This window comes from Berghia stephanieae, chromosome 3 (genome assembly GCF_034508935.2).
Source record: "Berghia stephanieae isolate SIO BIC M18660-M18661 chromosome 3, UCSD_Bste_1.3, whole genome shotgun sequence".
Taxonomy (NCBI): Eukaryota; Metazoa; Mollusca; class Gastropoda; order Nudibranchia; family Aeolidiidae; genus Berghia; species Berghia stephanieae.
The window spans coordinates 85,528,192-85,535,691 of record NC_088362.1 but is presented as its reverse complement, the minus strand read 5'-3'; the positions used below and the strand labels follow the sequence as shown (position 1 = coordinate 85,535,691).

General features: G+C 36.7%; 1 protein-coding gene across 2 annotated transcripts in view; it reads left to right on the top strand.

Moving 5' to 3' along the window:
• Positions 1-1,353: 1,353 nt before the first annotated feature.
• Positions 1,354-7,500, top strand: part of LOC144969681 (uncharacterized) — a 42,102-nt gene continuing 35,955 nt past the window's right edge. Inside the window, exon 1 of one of the 2 annotated variants that reach the window (XM_078908831.1) lies at positions 1,354-1,697. The gene's annotated coding sequence lies outside the window, so the exon portion shown is untranslated. The remainder of the gene's footprint in view (positions 1,698-7,500) is intronic. The other variant, XM_078908830.1, reaches the window with a different exon arrangement.

Here is a 7,500-nt window from a genome sequence, read left to right as displayed (position 1 = left end):
TAATAATAATAATAATAATAATAATAATAATAATAATAATAATGAGCCCTAAAGGACTTCGTAAAACATCTAAATGTAACCCACATCCATCAATAACTATTGTTGTTTTTGCTTGTGCGTCACTATTACTAGTGCGAGCAGGCCACTTCACTCAGTCACTCAGGTTCTGCTAAATTTGACATACTTGTGGAAGTCCCAGGTTTGAAAGGGTTTTTTTTTGTTGGCAAAAGGAGGGCCATTTCAATCGATTAATATTTAAAGGACGCGTTTTCTGTTGAAAAATGTTCAATGTATTTTCTCAGAGTAAGGCAGCGATGGCCTAATGCCTCAAGTAGTAATAAGTGGTTCTATATGTATATTACTACAGCAGAGAAGATACTTGACTAATTGGCTCCCGTTCTACTAAACTTGACATAATTATGGACACCCCAAGGGTGAGAGTTCATGACAAGATCAGGGTCATTTCAATCGATCAATATTTGAAGAACAAGTCGTTTTCTGGCCAAATATTTTAAAATGTGTTTTCTCATAATAAGTCAGCATGAACCTAATGGCTCTGAAGTCTAAACGACTTCGTGAAACCTATAAATGTAACCAAGTAATTAACAAAAAATGAAAAGCTTTGAAAAGGTACTAATAAATACCAAACAGAGGACGGTGGGGGTTGCCCGAAGCCTAGGATCGTGAAAATATTAGTGAAAAAGGTGATAATGCAAAGGTTTCGGAATGGGAACGATACAGACAATGGACGTTTCGGGTGCAAACCCTTCGTCAGCAAAACAAATAAACAAATGAACGTCGAAAACAAATAAAATAAAATGGAGTATAAATTGTAGCGTCTGTATTCTATGGTGGTTGGAGTAAAAATGACCACCAGCGTTGTCTCTAGAGAAATAAAAATACATAGCAGTACCCGTTATTTTCATTTTATATATTTCATATTGTTGTTAGCCGACATGTACATAATTTATGCAAATAAGTGCATGTCGCTGTTAGCTAATGGACCCGTTATAAAAACGCTTTGAGCACATAATAATCTGGGGAATATTGCTATATATACAAAACCCTCACGTATTTCATTTATCATTGTTTCTGGCGTGCTCTACTCATAATAAATGTTGTGAGCTGAAAATGAGACGACAAATCTTGTGAAAGACAAAGATAGCCCTTTAGCAGATATCGAAATCGGGACATTATATTATAGAATAATAATAACGTACAGCCATAAACCGGACAATGGTCTTGTTATTACACGAGAGCCGACTTTGATAGCCTGACGATTAAATAATAGACGTGATAGCCAGGCGTTTGTGCGACCTTTTTAAGTCCTAGACAAACCTACCCAAGACTGGTGACCATTACACTACACGACAAGCGAAGGGAGGAGGAGGTAAATCATGACCACTCTGCTCACAACATTTTAGTATCGCTGGGCTCTGTGACTGGGTATCGAATGGCTTGGCATACCTCGCAGTGCGAACTTACCAGTGAAAGTTATTTTATTTTTTTCCGGTAAGCGTGGAGTGTTGACTGCCTCTATTGTCTAGGTACATACTTCGATCTTGGGATTCACGAAGCATGTGGCGAGTTCTATTTGTTGTTACTTCCATGCGTTTTGGACCTTAGTAGTTATATGGTGTGTCGTTTACAGAGTGTGTTTCAAGTTGATTTAAACAGAGCAGAATAAATATTAGCTGGTAAGCTTCAGTAATTTCTATTATTACTAATACTAGATACTACTATCGCTACCATCACCACCACCAGCACCACCACCACCACCACCACTACTACTACTACTACTACTACTACTACTACTACTACTACTACTACTACTACTACTACTACTACTACTAATAATAATAATAATAATAATAATAATAATAATAATAATAATACTTCTACTACGACTACTACAACTACTACTGCTACTACTGCTACTACTGCTACGACGACGACATCTACTATACCACCACCACTACTACAACTACTGTTCCTACTACAACAACAACAACTACTACTACTACTACTACTACTACTACTCCTACTGCTGCTGCTGCTGCTGCTACTACTACTACTACTACTACTACTACTACTACTACTACTACTACTACTACTACTACTACTACTACTATCATTACTACTACGACTATTACTACCACTACTTCTGCTGTTGCTGCTGTTGCCACTTCTACCTCTGTAAAATCAGAGCAGAAATATTATCTGGTAAGCTTCAATAATTACTTATATTCATAATACTAGATACTACTACCGCTACCACCAACACCACCACCACCATCACCACCACCACTACTACTACTACTACTACTACTACTACTACTACTACTACTACTACTACTACTACTACTTCTAGTAGTAGTAGTAGTAGTAGTAAGTAGTAGTAGTAGTAGTAGTAGTAGTAGTAGTAGTAGTAGTAGTAGTAGTAGTTCTACTACTACTACTACGACTGCTGATGCTGCTACTACTACTTCTACTACTACTACTACTACTACTACTACTACTAGTAGTAGTAGTAGTAGTAGTAGTAGTAGTAGTAGTAGTAGTAGTAGTATACTACTACTACTACTACTACTACTACTACTACTACTACTAGTAGTAGTAGTAGTAGTAGTAGTAGTACTGCTGCTGCTGCTACTACTACTTCTTCTTCTACTACTACTACTACTACTACTACTACTACTACTACTACTACTACTACTACTACTACTACTACTACTACTACTACTACCACTACTACTACTACTACTACTACTTCTACTACTACTACTACTACTACTACTACTACTACTATATTATTATTACTACTACTACTACTACTACTACTACTACTACTACTACTACTACTACTACTACTACTACTACAGTCTCCACTACAACTACTACTACTACTACTACTACTACTACTACTACTACTACTACAGTCTCACTACAACAACAACAACTACTACTACTACCACTACTACTACTACTACTACTACTACGAGGGCTCTTTCAGAAATAACCGAAAAATGCCCATTTCTCAGCAACCAGTGGAGATTTTTTAATTCTGTAAACGACATGATATTCCTTATTTCCTTATGGATATTCCCAGAAATTATGAAGTGCATCATTTTGCACAATGAATTTCTAGACGATTTTAAAGATGGCGGCCCACCTTGAAACTTGGTCAAAGGAGGAAATCAGAGCTGTCATACGTTTTTTGAACGCCAAAAGTCTGAATCCTACCGAAATTCATGAAGAACTTCAGAGTGTATATGGTGAGCATGTTATAAGCCATACACAAGTCTATCACTGGTGTAATTTGTTTGAAGCCGGCCATTCCGACTTGACAGAAAGGGAAGGGAGAGGGCGTTCGATAACAGCGACGTCAGAAGACAATGTGAAGCGAGTTGATGAGCTTATTCGTCAAGACAGGAGGTTGAAACTTCATGACATCGCAAGCAGTCTTGAAATTTCGGAAACTTCTGCCCATAGAATTGTATTTGATGAACTTGGCTACAGAAAAGTCAGCGCAAGATGGGTTCCTAAGCAATTGATAGACAATCATAAAGAACAAAGATTGGACATCTGCAGGGAACTTTTGAGAAGAAGCAAGAGCTCACGCAGGGTTCACGGGCATACTGCCAACGCCGGCGGAGACTTTCTAGGATACGATGTGACTTTTCTTGACAGCATAGTCACCGGTGATGAGACTTGGTTGCACCATTGCACCCCAGAAACAAAGCAAGATTCGATGACATGGAAACATCCATCCTCACCTGTCGCGAAGAAATTCAAAGTCATGCGGTCAGCAAAGAAAATAATGGGAACTGTTTTCTGGGACAGTCATGGTGTTATTCTGTTCGAAACCTTACAACCTGGAGAAACAATCAATGCTGCAAGGTACTGCCAAACTCTTGACAAGCTTAGGGAGGCCATTCGCAGAAAGCGCCAAGGGCAGTTGACCAACGGGGTCATTTTGCAACACGACAACACTACACCCCACACAGCACGAGTGACGCAAGGTTGGCTAGAGAAATATGGATGGGAGATTTTGCCACACCCACCACACAGTCCAGACCTCGCACTATCTGATTATCACCTCTTTGGGCCACTGAAACGTGAGCTGGCAGGAAAGCGCTTTGATGTCGATGAAGAGCTTGTTGACCGACCATGTGCGGAAATGGCTACAAAACCTTGACGGAAATTTCTTCCGAGAGGGTATCTATTCCATGGTGCAGCGTTGGCAGAAGTGTGTCGACAGACTTGGCTGTTACGTAGAGAAATGAAGGACGAGTCAAGGTATGAACACATGCAAGAATTTTGTTGATAGCATAAAAAACGCTGATTTTACAGGCATTTTTCGGTTAATTATGAAAGAGCCCTCGTACTACTACTACTACTACTACTACTACTACTATTACTACCACGACATTATTTTTATCCGTAAAGCATCTATGAATGTCAACAATGTTGACAACATTAAAATGTCTATCTTCATTTTTTTATCTACAATTTATAGCTTTAAAAAGTTCGTGATATGGGATAAAATCCTACTACTACTACTACTACTACTACTACTACTAGTAGTAGTAGTAGTAGTAGTAGTAGTAGTAGTAGTAGTAGTAGTAGTAGTAGTAGTAGTAGTAGTAGTAGTAGTAGTAAAGGTGGTGGTGGCGATGGTACCGAAAGATAAAACACAAAATTCGTGTCTTTGATTAAGGTTTTTGGGTTTTTTAAAATTTCACTCGTTATATTAAAACCTGTTATTGATGCTCGTTAAAACTCGTATCAATACAGGTTTGAATAGAACTCATTAAATAAAATCCATATTAAAAGACACTCATTATTTGCTATGTAGTGCCACAGGATAGCTTGTTAAAGTAACCAACCAAGACATCATCACCGTACGGTAGCAATCACCTTCCAAGATATTATCACCGTACGGTGAAAATTACCTACCACACTATTTTCACCTACGATGAAAAAAGCAGCTTCCTATATTATAAGACTACCAAAAAAAAAAAACACAAAGAAAAAGAAACTTAAAGCCTTTATGCTCATAAGCGGGTGGAATTAAATTGTCGTATATTATAATATTATGCTTTACTGTATATTACATCCACAACGGTTTTACCGTCTTAAATCAAATTGAGAAATTATGGACCAGGCATGGATGTAAGACAAAGCTATAGACAAGTGTGTATGTAATATATAACAGCACCTGATAAAGCAAGAAAGAAAAATAAAGTAAGAAACAAAAATCCCAAAAAAATAAATCTTTGTCGACTGAGGATCGAACCTCAGACTTCCCGATTATCGCCTTTGGGAGGTTTGAGGTACGATCCCCAGTCGAGGAAGCCGGATTGTTTTGGGATGGTCTTTTTTTCTTGTGTTTTTTTTTTCTTCTAATTTTGCTTTGTTTAGCTCTGTTCCATGCACACTTTTTCAGATCTTTGTTTTACCGACTAAATCATAAGGTTATGAATAATAACACTGAATATTAATTTCAATCACTAGATAGATACGGTTGTTTTTGTTTTGTTTTTTTAATATTTCAATACAGAATGTAAATAAAATATTATTTGAGTTGTTTTTCAAAACTTTTTTATATAGCGCGATATTCACTAAACGTACTCAAAGCGCTTTACAAAGGGTCCCTGGCCAACAGCAACTCTTTACATGTAAGACGGTACATGACGCCTGTCAGGCGATATTACAATTAAAAATTTCGGGCAGAGACAATGCTGTTAAAGGCCATGTACTCATTTCACACCTGAGTACGGTGAGAGAATGTGAGTAAAGAGCCTTTTCCAAGGACTCAACTATGCGCCGAGCGAGGCTCGAACCCAGGACCTTCCGACCCCAAAGCGAGTGTCATACCTCTAGACCTCATAACCACATTTGCAAGTTCATATAAAGACATCAGTTCGAAAAATAATATTGTTATTTTATTACACTCGTCTCTAGAGCTATCAGATCTATAAAACTATTCACCGCTCGCTGCCCCTTGGATTCGACAGTGGTTTACAACGAACACCAAATTTAACTATGTTCTGCTGGGTCTCATAATTTCGTTCCCCAGTTTACAAGGAACAAAGAGACAGAAGGACGGGGCTAAAAAATTACCATTAAACCCGAGTCGTTTTATGTCTGTCTTATCTTCTATGAAATTATGGTCTTCCTTGTCACACTTTTACCTAGTGCAGTCAATTAGGAAATGCCATAGTAAGTAAACGAGAACTCAGAATAAAAACTAAAATAACGGTTTATAATAACTTGAAACTTGAGCATTTTTGTAGCGCAATATCCACTAAACGGGGTCAAAGCGTTTTGCTAGGTGTCCCTTGCCTACTGCAACATTTAACATGTAACATAACATAACATAACATATGGTATAGGGCAAAATAGGATAAAATCCCTTGAATGCCCTTAATATTAATAATAATGCCATAAATCTATTGATTAAAGATTACAATAATGATACACGTGGTAAAGATAATATTTCAACTTAAATGTACTCATGTATATTTGGTGTACTAACATAAATCTTTAACCGTGACATCCAAAGCACATCAACGCACACACAAACACACACACACACACACACACACACACACACATACGCGCGCGCATATATATAATATATATATATATATATTATCTATATGTATATATATATATATATATATATATATATATATATATATTATATATATATAACCATAATAATATAACAATGCATAATATATACATACAAGATTGAAAGCCATGTCAACAGCAGTGCAAAAAAGTTTTATTCGTCAAATATAAATCTCCCATCATGTAATTCCCTGTCTACTAACACCTTGAAATAATCCATAGATTTTGCATTCTTTATGTTTCAAATTTCAAATTGTTCCATTTCTGAACAATACGAATACCGAACCAGTTTTGTCTTATGTTTGTTTTGCTTCTAGAGACAAAAATCTTATACTTGTCCCCTCTAGTAAAAGTAGTATTAGAATATGAAAAAAATTCAGAAAACTATATCCTATCCAGACCATGTACCAATCTATAAACCTGAATTAAATCCCCACGAATTCTTCTATATTTCAAACTTGGTAAGTCAAGAAATTCTAACCTTACCTTATAAGATAAATACTGTATTGCATAAATCTTTTTGGTGGCTCTCATCTGTACACTTCTAATACTAATAGATTGTCTTTTATATAATGGGCTCCAGATGCAATTTCCGTATTCTAGAATAGGATGAACGAGCGATTTATACAAATATAAAAATATGGTTTTATCAAGACTTATAAAGGTTCTGCATATTATTCCCATCATTCTATTTGCACGGCTTCACAATTATCTATAGACTATGTACATCAAAATTCAAAAGTGAACGAGACATGACACTATTTTGGCAAGATTTTTTTTTCCGACAGAGACAACGCTTTAATGTCTAGGTACTCATTTTACACCTGAATACGGTGAGAAATGTGAACTACGTGAAGAGCC